This window comes from Aquarana catesbeiana, linkage group LG06, assembly GCF_042186555.1.
Source record: "Aquarana catesbeiana isolate 2022-GZ linkage group LG06, ASM4218655v1, whole genome shotgun sequence".
Classification (NCBI taxonomy): domain Eukaryota; kingdom Metazoa; phylum Chordata; class Amphibia; order Anura; family Ranidae; genus Aquarana; species Aquarana catesbeiana.
This window is the reverse complement of record NC_133329.1, coordinates 301,984,280-302,002,514: the sequence shown is the minus strand read 5'-3', so window position 1 is coordinate 302,002,514 and position 18,235 is coordinate 301,984,280. Positions and strand designations below refer to the sequence as shown.

Below are 18,235 nucleotides of genomic sequence, written 5' to 3'. Positions count from 1 at the left end.
CAGGGTGGATAGTTCTTTTCCGGAGTTCCTGATGGGAGGGGCCCCTCCTCAGACAAACAGGCTCCTTGAAAAAGTTATTGTGGGAACAAACCTCACCCAAATGTGCTTGCAATGGGAAAGTTCCTCCATCGGGCACACAGGGTGGCAGGCTAGTTTGTTCCTGCAATCGGGGAAAAAGGACACATTCTGCCACTCCACTGCAGTCTATGTGGCTCACCTTTACACACACTGTGGATCAGTGCTCTCAAAACGTAAAAGCGAGAATCAGGTAACCTCTTCCGGTTACCCCCTTCTTCCTACATGGAAACCGAATAACTCTGCGTGGGCCAACCTGCGCTGGCAACGAGTTTCTGGTCTTTGTAGATGGATCTCCCTAGCCGCCATACACCCTGAATGTCTTTAAAATGGGCCCAGACCTCACTCTCTGGCACCCGCAGTGGCTTAGGGACATGCAAAAAGTCCCAGATCAGGTCATCCTCCCACTCTCCCCGGGAGTTCTCCATGATGTCCAAAATCTGGGGAGGGTCATATGGAAAGTCTAGGCCTCCACTCCAGGGCTACCTCCTCTGCACTACTCGCTGGAATCAGAAAAACTGTGGTAATTCACTAGGGTTTCCTTCCCCTGGCAGAACACAGGCGTCTTGGGCCCTCCTGACCCACTGACGATAGGTGGGTGCTCTGGACTGGGTGGTAGAAGGCCTGTGTAAGAAAAGCTGCCTGCTACTGGTCAGGGTTCCTGCGGCTTCTCCAGACCCTACTACTGACTCTGGTCTATTCCCGCTCTCAGACTGGGCCTCCAGGAGTTTCCCCACTCCTTTCTGAGTTTTCACTTTCAGATGACCACTCCTCCAGCCTCAAGGGATCCAAATTTGGCCTGTAGTCAGGGGGAACCCCAATCAATGACCTGGCCCTCGCTTTCCACGTCCAGCTCATCTGAATGCACACCTTCCTCTAACGCTGGCTCCTTCTGGTCTAGGGCAGCAAGGGGCTTAGAGCTAGCTGGCTCTTCAGGGACTTGAACTGGTTCCTATGAGGCAGTACTCATGATTACCAAGTCCCTGGCAAGGCCACAGGTCAGGACAGACTCTTCTCCTCTGATGTTCTGTCTCTTCATGGGGGAGTCGCCAGGCCGCAACTCCGCTCTGCCTTTAGTGGGTGACGCCAGGCCCCCTATAGCAGGTCCACAGTATAGTAGCGTGGATCCTGCTATATGGACGCCAGCCAGGTCAGCAATTCGTCACAATGGCCACACCGGGTCCAGGCAGCATCCACTGAGGTCAGGATCCGGCACTCCGGACACAGCAGACACAACCACTCCATCCGATCGATCACTCCCAGGGCGAATCCCTCGCAAGGCAACTCTGACTCAGTCAGGCCTCAGCAAAAGCCTTTTGCAGACAGGGACCGCGGGTCCCTTTAATGTAGCAAGAATTAGAAATAGGAAGTCTTTAGTGCTAGCTGTCCTACGGTGGACTACTGCTCCCAGTAAGTCTGTAGCTGCTCCCTCCTGGCTGCAGTTGCCAGACTTCACTGCCCATGACATTACAATCCTCACTGGCTCCACACCCAGCTCTGACTGATTCCTCTCAGTCCTCTCTGGTATGCCTCTCCAGTCCTCCCGACTGCCCATGTCACTCACCAGCCCTCCTGGCTGCAAATCGGTGGTTCCCTCCTGAAAACTTGCCCGGCAGTACTAGCTCCTGGTGTCCTCTCTGACTCCTCTCTGTGCCTCCTGTTCAGATCCTACATGAGTTCTTGAAGAGATCCAACCTGCACCCGAGTCCCAGGCCCAAGGTCACCCCCCCAGAATGGGGAGCTCCCTCAAAGGCCCCGACAGCCTACCTAGTGCTCCATCCTCAGCTCTTCCACCCGACAACTCCTCCCCAGCTGGGCTGACCCTGGGTATTTCAAGGAGGCCTGCCCCCTGCCAATCCTAGTTGGGGATTGTTCAGGGCTCCCTGAGACACCCCAGACAGCTCCACCCCTCTTCCCCTCCTCTTCTTCTAGAATCCTCCAGAAGAAAGAGGGAGGTGAGTTGGAGCTGTCTGTGAGTCACAGCTGCTACTCTGAGCCACTCCCAGCCCACACAGATCAGAACAACAGGCCTAGCTTCCAGCCAGGCCTGCCTAAATTTACCCGCACTTACAAAAATCCTAACCTCTAGCACTTACCTAAGTAGAGGGTGCTACACAAGCCTAAACAATACGAACAAAAAGACATTTCCTTTTATGTGTCATTTCTTATAGAGCTGTTCTATCTGACAGCTGTAATATGATCTGTAAAAATGTTTAATTTATTATCACAAAACCTTAAATTTTAAATTTAAAGTTGTAAAATGTTGGCAGTACAGTTACTGAGGGTATATTTCTATATCAGAACCTCAGATAGCATTCAAAACAAAGACAGGGCTTTTTACTAGGGATGAATCAGAAAATGGCTGGCGACTCGGATGCTCTTGAATAAAAGTTCTTTATTTGGTACAGGCTACACTGACGCATTTCAGCTAAGAAGCCTTCATCAAAGCATACATGTTTGATTTAAAAACTGATATTTATAACAGAGTAAGCACTCCAAATGGGGCGGCTGCATCCTAATCAAATCAACAATCAAAACAATTAAAAACACATGGAGAAAAGGAAGAGAGAAACACAGCAGGCATATGAGGGACATATCATGAACAAATAAAGCATATTCAAAATGGTGCGATAAATGTATCAAACAATGTAACTATGTTAAAAAATGTGATTATGAAAGATTTATGTCCATCCTATCATTCAAACCATACGGTTTTCTAGTATTGAGGGTATGTATCCACCAAACTTCACGTTTGAGCAAAATACGATGAGTGTCACCTCCTCTTGGGGTTTTTTTAACCTGTTCAGCACCAAAAAAGGAAAAAGTGTCAAGATTACCATGATGGAATTCCCGGAAATGTTTTGACACATTTGAGATATTTTTAGCATTAATATTTGTAGTGTCATTCACATGTTCCGAGATGCTAACTCTCAACGGGCGTATAGTGCACCCAACGTTTTCGTAGACTGCAGGCACTACACTGAATAACATATATCACCGATTTAGAGTTGCAGTTTATGTACTGTTTGATGGTATATGTTTTCTTGGTAGAAAAAGAAAAAACTGAGGTGCTTTTTTTATGTCTATGACACTGCCTACAGGTGTTGTGGCCACACATGTAGGAACCCACATTGGAAAGCCAGGTCTGTGATTTGTTTGACTTCTGAGAGCAAAACAAGCTGGGTGACAACATACTTCCCAGACTGGGGCCCTTCTACTGGAAAATTGGCAACCGCCCGATAACCGAGTACAGATCCTTGTTAGCATACAAAATGGGAGATGTGCTTTAAGAATCGCAACAATTTTGTTGTATTCTAAAGAAAATGTAGTGACAAAATTAACTTTATTTCTATTGTAATCCCTACACAGTTTGTGTTTATTTGTGCCACTATTCTGAATCATCTCTACCCGATCTCTATGAAATGCTATATTTTTACTTCTAGCTATTGATCGTGTATTATAGCCCCTTTCTTTCAGTCGCTTTTCAATCGCTGTGCATTCTTGCAAGAAATCCTTGTCTGTAGAGCAGTTTCCCCTTGCCCCTGATGAATTCACCAGTGGGCAAAGACTTGATGGTGTGACTGGGGTGACAGCTATTGGCCAATAAAAGGGAATTCCCTGCACAGGGCTTTCTAAAAGGTCTGGAAGTCACTGTGTTGCTATCTAGATGCCCCAACAAGGTCAAATCCAAATAGTCTATTTGGGTCGGGTGGTGCACACAGGTGAACTCCAGGTTTAGGGAGTTGGTATTATTATATTTCATAAAGTCACCTATGTCACCACTTGATCCATGCCATACTACAATCAGGTCATCAATGAAACGACCATAGCAGGCGATGTTGGTTTAAAATGGGTTACCATGGGCAAATAAAGTAGATTCTTCCCACCAGCCTATATAACAATTCATCAAAGAGGGGGAAAATTTTGCCCCCATGGATGCACCTTGGCTCTGAATGTAGCATCGTTCATCAAACATGAAGAAATTGTGGGTCAGGAGGAACTCTACTGTTCTACAAATAAACTCACATACATTAGGACTGTAACCACTGTAGTAGGAAAGATGGCGTTTAATGGCTAACAGGTTTAATGGCTAACAGTGCTAGAGAGTGAGGAGTGCAGGAGTACAGTGATCTAACATCTATGGTGATCCAAATGCATTCTGTGGACCAAAAAATTTCCTGCTTGTGGGATAACAAATGTCCAGTGTCCTTTATAAACCCAGGCAGATGGACAACAAGTGGTTGAAGAAATTGATCAACCCATTCTCCTAATCTCTCCAATAGCGATCCTATGCCGGCAACTATGGGGCGACCTTTCACTGGATTATCTTGTTTGTGCACTTTGGGGAGATGGGGATAAACCAGAGTAATGGGATGTGTGACCATGAGATAAGCTACAGTTTTTTGATCCAAAACACCCATCTCCTTACCTTCATCCAATAAGCGTAACAACTTTTGTTGTAAAGTTGCTGTGGAATCAGAACTGAGGGGGAGATATGTGATGTGATCTTCCAGCTGCGTGAGTGCTTCCTGTTTGTAACTAGCAGTATCTAGGATCACTACAGTACCGCCCTTGTCTGCCTGGCGAATCACTATGTCAGATCTAAGTTTCAAGGCTTTTAACCACTTCAGCCCCGGAAGGATTTACCCCCTTCCTGACCAGAGCACTTTTTACAATTTGGCACTGCATCGTTTTAACTGCTGATTGTGCGGTCATGGAATGCTGTACCCAAACAAAATTGGCGTCCTTTTCTTCCCACAAATAGAGCTTTCTTTTGATGGTATTTGATCACCTCTGCGGTTTTTATTTTTTGCACTGTAAATGGAAAAAGACCGAAAATTTGGAAAAAAAATTATATTTTCAACTTTTTGTTATAAAAAAAATCCAATAAACTCAATTTTAGTCATACATTTAGGCCAAAGTGTATTCGTCCACATGTCCTTGGTAAAAAAAATGTCAATAGGCATATATTTATTGGTTTGCGCAAAAGTTATAGCGTCTACAAACTAGGGTACATTTTCTGGAATTTACACAGCTTTTATTTTATGACTGCCTATCTCATTTCTTGAGGTGCTAAAATGGGAGGGCAGTACAAAACCCCCCAAATTACCCCATTTTGGAAAGTAGACACCCCAAGGAAATTGCTGAGAGGCATGTTAAGCCCATTGAATTTTAAATTTTTTTGTCCCAAGTGATTGAATAATGATAAAAAAATAAAAACAAAAAAATTTTTACAAAAAGTTGTCACTAAATGATATATTGCTCACAGATGCCATGGCTATATGTGGAATTGCACCCCAAAATACATTTAGCTGCTTCTCCTGAGTATGGGGATACCACATGTGTGGGACTTTTTGGGAACCTAGCCCCAAAAACCAAGCACCACCTTCAGGATTTCTAAGGGCGTAAATTTTTTATTTCACTCCTCACTACCTATCACAGTTTTGAAGGCCATAAAATGCCAAGATGGCACAACCCCCCCCAAATGACCCCATTTTGGAAAGTAGACACCGCAAGCTATTTGCTGAGAGGCATGTTGAGTCCATGGAATATTTTATATTTTGCCACAAGTTGCAGGAAAATGACAAACTTTTTTTTTTTGCACAAAGTTGTCACTAAATGATATATTGCTCACACAGGCCATGGGCATATCTGGAATTGCACCCCAAAATACATTCTGCTGATTCTCCTGAGTACGGGGATACCACATGTGTGGGACTTTTTGGGAGCCTAGCTGCGTACGGGGCCCCGAAAACCAAGCGCCGCCTTCAGGATTTCTAAGGGTGTACATTTTTGATTTCACTCCTCACTACCTATCACAGTTTTGAAGGCCATAAAATGCCCAGATGGCACAAACCCCCCCAAATTACCCCATTTTTGAAAGTAGACACCCCAAGCTATTTGTTGAGAGGCATGTTGAGTCCATGGAATATTTTATATTTTGCCACAAGTTGCGGGAAAGTGACAAACTTTTCTTTTTCTTTTTGCACAAAGTTGTCACTAAATGATATATTTCTCAAACATGGCATGGGCATATGTGGAATTACACCCCAAAATACATTCTGCTGCTTCTCCTGGGGATACCACATGTGTGGAATTTTTTGGGGGCCTAGCTGCATACGGGGCCCCAAAAATCAATCACTGCCTTCAGGATTTCTAAGGGCATAAATTTTTGATTTCACTCCTCACTACCTATCACAGTTTCGTAGACCATAAAATGCCAAGATAGCACAAACACCCACCAAATGACCCCATTTTGTAAAGTAGATACCCCAAGGTATTTGCTGAGAGGTATGGTGAGTATTTTGCAGCTCTCATTTGTTTTCGAAAATGAAGAAAGACAAAAAAAAGTATTTTTTTTTTCTTTTTTCAATTTTCAAAACTTTGTGACAAAAAGTGAGGTCTGCAAAATACTCGCCATACCTCTCAGCAAATAGCTTGGGGTGTCTACTTTCCAAAATTGGGTCATGGGGGGGGGGTTGTGCCATCTGGGCATTCCATGGCCTCCGAAACTGTGATAGGCAGTGAAGAGTGAAATCAAAAATTTACAACCTTAGAAAGCCTGAAGGCGGTGCTTGGTTTTCGGGGTCCCGTACGCAGCTAGGCTCCCAAAAAGTCTCAGACATGTAGTATCCCCGAACTCAGGAGAAGCAACAGAATGTATTTTGGGGTGTAATTTCACATATTCCCATGGCATGTTTGAGCAATATATCATTTAGTGACAACTTTGTGCAAAAAAAAAAAAATAATTGTCTTTTTCCCGCAACTTGTGTCACAATATAAATATTCCATGGACTCGACATGCCTCTCAGCAAATAGCTTGGGGTGTCTACTTTCCAAAATTGGGTAATTTGGGGGGTTTTGAACTGTCCTGGCATTTTATGCACAACATTTAGAAGCTTATGTCACACATCACCCACTCTTCTAACCACTTGAAGACAAAGCCCTTTCTGACACTTTTTGTTTACATGAAAAAATTATTTTTTTTTTGCAAGAAAATGACTTTGAAACCCCCAAAAAAAAAAAAAAAAAAAAAAAATATATATATATATATATATATATATATATATACATATATATATATATATATATATATATATATATTTTTTTTTTTTTTTTACAGATTAAAATGGTGGGTGTTTCATTTTTTTTTTTCACACAGTATTTGCGCAGCAATTTTTCAAACGCATTTTTTTGGGAAAAAACACACTTTTTAAAATTTTAATGCACTAAAACACACTATATTTCCCAAATGTTTAATGAAATAAAAAAGATGATCTTAAGCCGTGTATATGGATACCAAACACGACATGCTTTAAAATTGCGCACAAACGTGCAGTGGGCGACAAACTACATACATTTTTAAAAGCCTTTAAAAGCCTTTACAGGTTACCACTTTAGATTTACAGAGGAGGTCTACTGCTAAAATTACTGCCCTCGATCTGACCTTCGCGGTGATATCTCACATGCATGGTGCAATTGCTGTTTACATTTGATGTCAGACCGACGCTTGCGTTCGCCTTTGCGCGAGAGCGGGAGGGACAGGAGTGCTTTTTTTTTTTTTTTTTTCCCTTTCTTATTTTTTTTGCTTTTTTATCTTATTTTTAAACTGTTCCTTTCATTTTTTTTTTTTTTAGCATTTTTATTGTTATCTCAGGGAATGTAAATATCCCCTATGGTAGCAATAGGTAGTGACAGGTAGAGCTGCACAATTAATCGTTAAAAAATCGTGATCTCGATTCACCTCTCCTGACGATCTCTCCTGCTGAGTTTGCCGATTCTTTCATATAAACAAGTGGAGAGATTATCTGTTCACTCAGCTGTGAAAAGAAAACATCCAGGCAGTCTGCCAAGTTTGAAAGTGAAACATTGTATCTAACTTTCTTCTTAGATCAAAGGGATAAACTTCTCTGTGTAAACAAATAACCTGGTACAATGTGTAAATGCAGGAAGTTTAACCACTTAAAGTCTAAATCTTTTTCTGACACTTCTTTCTTAAGTTAAAATCAATATTTTTTGCTAAAAAAAAATTCTTGGAAACCTCAAACATTAGAGATTTTATATATATATATATATATATATATATATATATATATATATATATATATATATATATATTTTAGCAGAGACCCTAGACCCTAGGGAATAAAATGGCAATTGCTGCAATATTTTATGTCACACTGTATTTGCCCAGCGGTCGTTCAAATGCAATTTTTTGGGAAAAAATACACTTCAATAAATAAAAAAAAGCGAAACAGTAAAGTTAGCACAATTTTTTTGTTTTAATGTGAAAGATGATGTTACGCCGCGAGAATCGTGAGAGAATCATGATCTATCCTCTAAGCAAAAAAATCGTGATTCTCATTTTAGCCAGAATCGTGCAGCTCTAGTGACAGGTACTCTTTTTTGAAAAAATTGGGGTCTATTAGACCCTAGATCTCTCCTCTGCCCTCAAAGCATATGACCACATCAAGATAGGTGTGATAAAATGCTTTCCCAAATTCCCAATGGCGCTGTTTACATCCGGCGAAATCTAAGTCATAAAATGCTCGTAGCTTCAGGTTTCTTAGGCCATAGAGATGATTGGAGCCATTATGGTCTCTGATCAGCTCTATGGTCAGCTGGCCGAATCAACGGCTGCATTCTCAGGTTCCCTGTTGGGACAGGAGAGCCAGAGAAAAACATGGAAGACGGTGGGAGGGGGGGCATTCCCTCCCACTGCTTGTAAAAGCAGTCTAGAGGCTAATTAGCTGCTAGGATTGCTTTTACATGAAAGCCGACCGCTGGCTGAAAAGAATGATACCAATATGATACCTAAACCTGCAGGCATCATTCTGGTATAACCACTTAAAGTCCAGCAACATACCAGTACCTTGCTGGTCCTTGTTGGGCATATATTGTAAACATTTTTTTCATGCAGCCTGTGGGCTAAATGAAAAAAAGAGATTGATCGGCGGGTATGCCCACCATTAGAATACCTCCCTTCATCCACCCACTTCTAATGATGGGCATATATGCACCGTTTATATATGCCGAAGCATGGGGGCATTCTCTCGAAACTGAATGGAGTACCTGCTAAGCAAATGATGGTTAACAATAAAACAAAGTAATATTACAGTATAACAGTAAGACTTACCATACCTGCAAAGCAAATACAAAAAAAATAGTAAAAAATAAAACATTTAACGCAACCTGTGCCGAAGCATGGGGGCATCCTCCTGCAAAAGGTAGGAACAAATCGCTCCTCCACCCACTGCTGCCCCCATGCTTCGGCATATATGCTGAAGTATGTAACTGTGGTGGTGAAATCACCTCCGACAGCGCTGGAGTCACGACTTTATGTATCGTGGGAGCAAACGCTGTTGCTGTCAAGATAAATAAATCCGCGCTGCAGCTGAATGGCGTACCTGAAAACAAAAAAATGGTTAACAACAATAATTTTTTTTGTGTATTTTTTTTTCCCTTTTTTTTACATTTTTTTTTTCTATAACTGTAACTTTTATAACTGTAACTGGTACCAGGTTCAGGTCTCTCAAAATGCGATGGCATTTTGGGAGACCCTGTGAAAGTGTGTCCTAGTCTGTGCAATGCTGTACCTTACGCTAAAACTCAACTAGTGTATGCATTCACCAATGCATAGACCAGGATTGTCAGGACAGGAGGGACAATAATACCGGGTGTCACGCCTATATCCGCGATTTCTGCAGACACAACATTTTCTTTGGGGGGCTCGTTGGGTAGGGGTACTCGGGAGGACATAAGGAAAATGCCTCTCATGCAGCCGGCTTACTGCATTTGGTTGGGGAAGGTGAGGTGGAGCACCATCTGGATACAGAAGGGCTCTGACGATCTCTTCCTGAAATTTAAGGAAGGATCCAGTCTCTCCTGAAGCTCCGTATAGCACATGAGCGTTCAGCAAAGCCAATTGAAATAAGTATACAGACACTTTTTTATACCAGTGTCTGGCCTTACGGGCAACTAGGTATGGCGCCAACAACTGGTCGTTGAGGTCCACCCCTCCCATATTTTGGTTATATTCATGGACACAGAGGGGTTTCTCCACAACACCAGTCACCGTAGTAATTTGGACTGTCGTGTCTGCATGGAGAGAGGTCAGAACGAAAACATTCTTATTGTCCCTCCACTTCATAGTGAGCAAATTATTACACCACAAGCAGGCTCTCTCCCCCAGCCTAAGACGGGAATCTAAAAGCCGCTGGGGAAAGCCCCGGCGATTAGATCGCACGGTGCCACATGCTCCAATTTGATGATCAAAAAGGTGACTAAAAAGTGGCACGCTCGTGTAATAATTTTCCACATATAAATGGTACCCCTTTCCGAATAAGGGTGACACCAAGTCCCACACAATCTTGCCAGCGCTTCCTATGTAGTCAGGGCAGTTTGTCGGCTCTACGTGACTATCTTTGCCCTCGTAAACCATAAAACTACATGTATAGCCTGTGGCCCTGTCACAGAGCTTATACATCTTGACCCTGTATCTGGCACGCTTGCTGGGAAGGTACTGTTTGAATGACAAGCGGCCAGAAAATTTAATCAGGAACTCATCAACGCAGACAACTTGATGGGGAGTAAACAAGTCTGCAAAACGTTGGTTGAAGTGGTTTACGAGGGGCCGAATTTTGTAGAGCCGATCGTATTCAGGGTCTCCACGAGGACGACAGAGTTCATTGTTGTTGAAGTGCATGAACCACAAGATCTGCTCGTATCGTGCCCTGATCATGGAGGCAGAGAACAAGGGCAATATGACCGCAACTCACTCTTTTTAGTTATGCCCATGTTGAGGGAAAGGCCTAGAAAGAGCTATAATTCGGAGACCGTAATTGGTCTCCAAACTCTGGCAAGGGAGGACTGGGGAATAGTGGCGATGTGTTGACCAGCGTATAAATTGCTTTGGTCCACAATAGATCTATAGAGATTCTCGGTGAAAAACAGCGAATAAAAATCCAGTGGCGTAAAATCAACTGTTTCTACCTGAATTCCGGGTTGGCCAGTGAATGGGGAAGTATGGGTGCTGCAGAAGTGGTGGGCTCCCAATTTGGATTGGCGAATGCAGCAGGAAGGGCACTATGAGCACGACGGGCCTGTGTTCGTCTTCTTGGTGGCAGCGGGACACTACTTGTGCTTGCCACCTCGCCAGCTTGAACTGCACTTATGGGACTCGCCACATCACCACGTGATACTGCAGTGCTGGATGTACGACCAGGGTGTACTAGGCCGCTGGTGCTTGCCAGTTCACCAGAAGGAATAGTGGCGCTAGTACTGCTCTGCTCCATACGAGAGCCCTGCGGTTCTTGCACTTTAAGGACAGAAGAAGAAGTTTGGGGTCTGGTACGCCTGACCTTGGCAGGGACCACAACTCCGTCTTCAGAGCTATCTGTTATGGAGCCGCTGCTGTCTACAGGTTCGTATTCTGAGCCTGAATCTGACAGATGAGTGACTTCCTCTTCACTATCTGTCATGCTCAGAAACCTGTAGGCCTCTTCACTAGTGTACCTTCGATTTGCCATTTTGGGCTCTAAATTTAGTGGTACACTAGTGAGACTCACAGGCAAAAAAGCTCCTGACTGTCAGCGACTGTATCAAAACGCTACCAAAAAACTGTCAGCGATCGCAGGGATCAGGCCTGACTCTGTGAATGCTGCAGTTATGTGTGCTTAGTGTTTCGTAAGTGTCAGTGATCGATCGATACTGCACTTGGGTGGGCTGGGCCGAGGGGCAAAACGCAGGTGCTAGCAGGTATCTGTGCTGATCCCGCTAACACTGCGTTTTTGGGGACCCTAAACTGCTGGGGACACTAGTATAGATCTGATCAGATCAGATATTGATCCGTTCAGATACTACAGTACTAAGGGAGGTGTATGCTGCGTGCGTGGGAGTTAGCAGTACTAGCGCTAACCTGACGCTGCCTGGGGCGACGCAGACCTTGTCTGACCCTAAAAACTTAACTTATATCACCGCCAGGCAATTGGGGGTTAAACCTTTATAAGGTAATAAACGGCAGGTGCCCTGAAACTATAATAAACAAACTAACCAGTGTCACCCGTAACACTTATACGGTGATCACTGGTGAAAGGGTTAACTAGGGGTTAAAACCTTTATTAGGTAGTATATGGGGGTCCCTGTCGCTATAAAACACTGACGGCGAACCTATATACTTACCTCCATAACTAGCGTCACCAGTGACACTAATACAGCGATCAGAAAAACGATCGCTTAGTGACACTGGCGATGGGGGGTGATCAAGGGGTTAACCTTTATTAGGCGGGGTTAGGGGGGTACCTTAGACCTAAAGGGAGGTACCCTAGACCTAAAGGGGGCTAACCCTAACTGCCCTAAAACTTATAACTGTCACAAACTGACACCAATGCACAAAAAAAAATTGCTATTGGTGTCACTGTGACAGGGGGTACAGGGGGGTGATCGGGGGGTGATCGGGGGGTGACTGGGGGGTGAAAAGTGTGCCTGCGTGTTCTACTGTTAGTGTAGTGTTGTGCAAACTCACATTGATGTCTTCTCTCCTCGGCGCCGGAGCGAAAAGCCCGGCTCGAGGAGAGATGACATCACTTCCTCCACTTCTGTTTACATTACAGAAGCAGAGGAAGCTTGTCATTCGCCAGGAGCGATCGCGAGGGGGGAGCCAGGAATGAGTGGCCTCCCCCTCACCTTTGATCACCCCTGATGAAAATCCGACCGCCGCAGGCACCGGGGGGGGGTCCGATTGGATGCCTGCCCGTGCCATTCTGCCGACGTACCTCGTCGTGTGTCGGTCGGCAAGTGGTTAGGGCTGTGGTTTCTTGCTTGGTCAAATTAATTTTATTTCTATTACTGTCTTGTTGACACAATTCCTGCAATTTAACCAATTCTGATTCCACAATATTCTGAAACAAATCCACAATGTCATTTCTGTTTTGAACAGAGTAAAAATATTTATCCCCATGTTAATGTTTGATTCCTGTATACCAAAAGATCCTCCCTCTGATTCTGCTTGCAGACTCTCCAATGCAGACCTTGCTACTAAATAATCAAATCTGAAGGAGGTGGTCTCATTTTGAACATTGTGACACACTGTGGATTCGCTGTCAGAAGGTATATCCTTGAAATGTTTCCTAAGCATTAGATTTCTTACAAAACGATTGATATCCAGTATGGTGGAAAAAAAGACAAAAATTTGTACTAGGGACAAAAGACAAGCCCTTAGAAAAAACAGAAAGTTCATGCTGGGATAATACAATGCCTGACAGATTCAATACATTGTTAGAAAAGTCTGTACCTAGTTCTGTGTCTTCTTGGCTTTCCTTGGATATCTTCTGTAGCCTGTGTTGTTTGTATGATGACTCCTGCCTCTTTCTCTTTTTCCTCTTTGATCTGGTGGCTGTGTTGATGTTTGAGGATTTATTACAGGCTGCTGTAATGGCTCCTCTCTGGAAAAAACGAGCTGACTGACCCTCTTGAGGAGTCAGGAGACTGCTGTTCAGTTGTGTCGGAAAATTCTGACTGTGTATCCTCCGGTGAGCAGAAGTTAACCCTTCTGTCGCCTCCTGATCCCGGTCTCTCTTTTTAAGAATAGAGTGAGGGAATTTTTTATTTTTTGTACGTATGTAAACAGTCCCATCCTCATAATCTTTTAAGTCCCGTAGATATATAGAGAGCGATCGATATTGCAAAACACTCTATTTCAAAGAGATTATGTTCTGGTTGACATCTACAAGAAGTTTCTCTTCATATGATGAAATCAAACGCATTAAGTCAAACAAACATTTAGAGAGGATGTCATTCCAGTAATCTGTGGAGGGAGATTTCCTAATCCGCAGACCTCTGGGCACCATACACTCTGCAATATATTGCTGAAGACCTGTGCAATCCCACCAAAGCCGCATTTCTTTCTTCATTAGAGTTTTTTACTAGGGATGAGCACAAGGTTTGGACCGAATTTTTGTCTGAACCCCTGTCCTGGTTTTTAACCACTTCAATACAGGGCACTTTCGCACCTTAGTGCCCAGGCCAAGCTTCAGCTTTCAGTGCTGTCACTTTTTAAATGACAATTGCGCGGTCATGCTACACTGTACCCAAACTATATTTTTATCATTTTGTTCCCACACATAGAGTTTTCTTTCGGTGGTATTTGATCACCTTTGCGTTTTGTTTTTGTTATAAAATTTTGTAAATAAGTAAGTTTTCTCCTTCACTGATGGGCACTGATAAGCTGCACTGATGGGCACTGATAAGGCGGCACCGATGAGGTGGCACCATTGAGATGGCACTGATGAGGTGGCACTGATGGACACTGATGATGGGCACTGATAGGCGGCACTGATGGGCACTGATAGGTGGCACTGATGATCATTGATAGGCAGTACTGATGGGCACTCGTAGGTGGCACTGGTGGGCACTGATGGGCACTGATAGGCTGCACTGATGGATACTTATGGGTGGCACTGATAGATGGCACTGCTGGGCACTAATGGGCATTGATAGGCGGCACTGATGGGCACTGAAAGGTGTCACTGATGGGCATTGATGGGCACTGATGGCTGGCACTGGATTTCATTGATAGGCATCACTGGCACTGGCAGGCATTTTTATATGGCACTGATTGTCAGCTGCCTGGGCACTGATTGGCATTTCCCTGGTGGTCTAGGGTGGCATAACTGGTGGTTCAGTGTGGTGGCCATCCCTGGTGGTTCAGATGGTCCTGGGTGGCATTCTGGTGGTCCTGGGTGGGCATCCGAGGGCGGGATGCACTGATAAACAATCAGCACAGACCCCCCCTGTCAGGAGAGCAGCGATCGGCTCTCCTCTACTCGCGTCTGTCAGACGCGAGTGAGGAAAAGCCAATCAACACGCGGGGACTTCCTTATGACGCATGGGGACTTTCCTATGGGTTTCCCCTGGTGTCAGAGGGGGTGGTTTACCCTGGTTTATGTAAACGGGTGACCCCTCCCCCCTCTGACACCAGGGGAAAGCCATAGGGAAGTCCCCGTGCATCAGAGGGGGGCGGGGTCACCAGGTGGCCCCACCCTCTGTTATATAAGAGCTGTCACAAGAACAGAAGCGTCACACAGTGGGAGACTCCCATTGTGGCGGATTGTCTGGAGGACGAAGCAGGGAAGAAGAAGCCGGAGGAAGATGCTGGACGAGAAGACCGGAGGAAGAAGCAGACGAAGATAGAAGAAGAAGCGGGGGAAGAACAAGATGGAGGAAGAAGAAGAACACTGAAGGAAGACCAGAAGAAGATGGAGGAAAAAGAAGCGGGGAAAGAAGAAGACATTAATAAAGGAATTGTCAAAAACCGTCTATTGTCTTTTTTAACATTTTTGACACTTTTTTTGTGAAATGGTAGGGGTATATTTGTACCCCATTACAAATTCACACAGGGGGGCCAGGATCTGGGGGTCCCCTTGTTTTATAAAGGGGGCTTCCAGATTCTGGTAAGCCCCCTGCCCGCAGACCCCCACAACCACCAGGCAAGGGTTGTGGGGATGAGGCCCTTCTCCCCATAAACATGGGGACAGGGTGCTTTGGGGGCTACCCCAAAGCACCTCCCAATGTTGAGGGCATGTGGCCTGGTACGGTTCAGGAGGGGGGTGCTCTCTCATCCCCCCTCTTTTCCTGCCAGGTTGCGTGCTCGGAGAAGGGTCTGGTTTGGATTTTTGGGGGACCCCCACGCCGTTTTTAAAAAAAATGTTGGTGCGGGGTTCCCCTTAATATCCATACCAGACCTGAAGGGCCTGGTATGGAATTTGGGGGGACCCCCACGCATTTTTTTTTAAATTTTGGTTCGGGGTTCCCCTGTGGGGGAATCCCATGCCTTTTTTTCAATGACTTTTATGTGTATTGCCGGGACCGACAATTCATTATAGCCGCCAGTAGTTTTAAATTACTTTTTTTCTTTTAGAAATGTCATTTTGCTCTCAGACTGTTCTAAACACGGGAAACATGCTCCACTTTACAGGCATACTATAGACACCCCCCCAACAAAATTTAAAGGAATATTCCACTTTTATTGTTTCACTTTAAGCATTATTAAAATCACTGCTCCCGAAAAGACGGTCATTTTTAAAACTTTTTTTTGCATTGATACATGTCCTCTGGGGCAGGACCCAGGTCCCCAAACACTTTTTATGAAAATAACTTGCATATAAGCCTTTAAAATTAGCACTTTTGATTATTCATGTTCGTGTCCCATAGACTTTAACAGTGTTCACGTGTTCGAACAAATTTTTTGCCTGTTCGCATTTTCTGGATGCGAACCGAACCAGGGGTGTTTGGCTCATCCCTAATCATGATCAGCCGTGACTGGACACGGCTGATCACGTGGTAAAGAGTATCTGTCAGAGACCCTTTACCTAGATCAGAGTTGCGGTGTGTCAGATTGACACACCGCAACAACGATCGCTGCGATGCGCACCCCCGGGGCCGCGCAGCGGCTTGATGTCCTGGTGACATCATATGATGTCTGGTCAGGATATCACAACCACTTTGCCAACGTCAATTTGTTATATAGCGGGCGGCAAGTGGTTAGTGCTATCTGAGGTTCTGTTATAGAAATTTACCCTCATTTCCTGTACTGCTGACAATGTTTTACCAAAAACATTTTTTTTTTAGTAGATTAACATTTGTCTGAACGGTGGACATTTTGCTCATCATTTACAGTAGCATCATTTCTACTGCTGCTATATGGCAGATCCCTTCCTGTCAATGTTTACTAAGGAAATGGTGGGTACAGGTACCTGCCAAGTCCTTAGCAACCAGCGATGTCTGTCCAGCGATACTGGCCTGGAATCCTGTTGACCGCATGCCATGTGGACAGGGCCAAGAAGTTAGTATCCAACTTATTGAAACGGCACACAGAGTCCAGATAGGGTTGACAGTTATTGTATTTATAAGTTGCAGGATATTAGCAGGATAAAGGGTAACAAGGTAGTCAGCAATTGGCAATCACTAACACTAGTCATAAATTGGTAGCAACTGCAGTAGAATAATTGAAGTAACCTTTCCAGGCTATCTTGTGTAGCGCGCTCCTAGATAGGTGCTCTGATTAGGTACATTTAGGTTTGTCTTACTGTACCCAGTGAAGCTGCAGTTAAAGTGATTGTAAACCTTCATTTTTTTTTAAAACAAACATATCATACTTACCTCAACTGTGCGGTTTGTTTTGCACTCTGTGGCCCTGAACCTCATCTTTTGGGGTCCGCCTGCAGTGTTCGCGGCTCCTCCTTGCATCAGTAAACCCCCTGGGAGAAGTACTCTCCCTGGGGGTTACCTTGCAGGCGCGCTCCCGAGTCCACCATTTGCGTGCATAGACACAGAATGCCGGACTCGGCCCCCCCACAAAGCGCCCGAGTCATTGGATTTGATTGACAGCAGCAGGAGCCAATGGCTGTGCTGCTATCAATCTATCCAAGAGCCGAAAATGACATGAAATTATTTGCATTGAAGCATGTCGAAGGATCCCTGAAAGGTGGGGACATGTAAATGTGATTATCATGTATTTACCATGTGTATTGGATGTATATTATGTATGTTTTTTTTTTCTTTTTCTACCTAGCAACCTTCTGTAACTGCACCCCCTAAATCCCTGAAGAAGCCAACAAGGTGAAACGCGTCGGGACGAGATATCCTTCCCTTGTGTGACATTTTGATGCATTACTTGATTGTTTGCTGAATATCCAAATAGTTCTCATCATCTATATGTTTATAGGGAAGGACCTCTACCTCTAGGGGTGTTTTGGTTGGAATATGGGCTATGGAAGTTTTCCATGTTTTTAGGGGTACACATATCCCCAGGGTAACCTTTTAACTAATTTTGCAATAAAAAACCTTTTTAACTAAATGTATGTGGCCTTGGAGTTATTGCTTTGACATTATTTTTGTGGTTGAATAATGATTTGATTTGGTATATTTTCTAAATTTTTGAATGCATAGAATGCACTTTTTGGTTAAGTTCTATTGGCAGATAGCATGTCTATTTTTTTTTTTAAATGCACAATAAAAAAATTATGTAGAAGAATACTTGGCTATGTGTTTTACTTCAAATGATAGTTTGGGAGTAAGCAGTTACATTTTAAAAAACACAATGTAAAATTGACAAGGGACACCAACATAGTTGAATCTTTGATCTTATAAACTAGGGGATAAT

General features: G+C 44.1%; 1 long non-coding RNA gene across 1 annotated transcript in view; it reads left to right on the top strand.

Moving 5' to 3' along the window:
• Nucleotides 1-17,929, top strand: part of LOC141147767 (uncharacterized) — a 41,874-nt gene extending 23,945 nt beyond the window's left edge. Inside the window, exon 2 of the long non-coding RNA XR_012245128.1 lies at nucleotides 17,645-17,929. This is a non-coding gene — a long non-coding RNA (uncharacterized lncRNA). The remainder of the gene's footprint in view (nucleotides 1-17,644) is intronic.
• The last annotated feature ends 306 nt before the right edge of the window (nucleotides 17,930-18,235 follow it).